Genomic DNA, 908 nt, shown 5'->3' with positions numbered 1-908 from the left:
AGCCCTGGAGATGTAGCAGCAGCTACTACAGCAACAGTGCTCCTGCTGCAGAAGTACAAAATAGAGTTTCAGTGACATTTTTCCCCCCTTTTCTTCCAAGAAACTAATTTTTTTTTCATTTAAATTGTAGGTGGCTTTTAGGTGCTGCACTGAAGATTCATCCCTGAATCCATGGGCATTGCAAGGCAGGTCCACTGGGTGCTCCAGTGCCCTTGCTATAAATCCTCTCCTCACCTCCTGGCTGCTGCCAAGTTCTGCTTTTGTTGTATCAAAACAGCTACAACAAGAGATTTACTGCTCTGAAATCAGAAAGCATTTACCACAAAGAGGACTGACCTGTTTACATGCACATACACACATGCATTTTCTTTTTTGATCTGTAGAAGTGGGTACAGTTGCTGAGCTCTTGGGGAAACACGTGCTACCTACACACACAATAAATGAACCTTTTTTTTCCCCTGAAGCAGCTGCCTTTTTTTTTTTTCCTGCTCCCAGTCGCAGTCACTAATGAAACAAAAATATGTATTTTAACCCAAAAAGCATTATTTTAGAATGTCTTGAATAGTCTCTAGAGCTAGACAGATTTTAACATATATTTTTTTATTAAATATGTAAAAAGATAAACGCAAGTCAAGTTATTCACATATTCAGACAATAATCTACTCTACCATGCGACAGTTTGTGGATAATGTAAAATGACTGATACATCTGCATAAGACTTTTTTTGTATCTATTATGCCATTACTTATCTATTTATAATTAACAATACATATGTTTACATTCCTTTCAGTTTACATTTAATATATAACCAAAGCTTTATGGTGTGCTATTTAGTAAAGGTAATTACAAATGCATATTAAAACCATGAAGAATGGGTTACTCACAGGGGGTGGGGGGAGAAGGACAAC

Source organism: Merops nubicus, unplaced genomic scaffold (genome assembly GCF_000691845.1).
Source record: "Merops nubicus isolate BGI_N331 unplaced genomic scaffold, ASM69184v1 scaffold9302, whole genome shotgun sequence".
Classification (NCBI taxonomy): Eukaryota; Metazoa; Chordata; class Aves; order Coraciiformes; family Meropidae; genus Merops; species Merops nubicus.
This window is presented reverse-complemented; position numbering follows the sequence as displayed.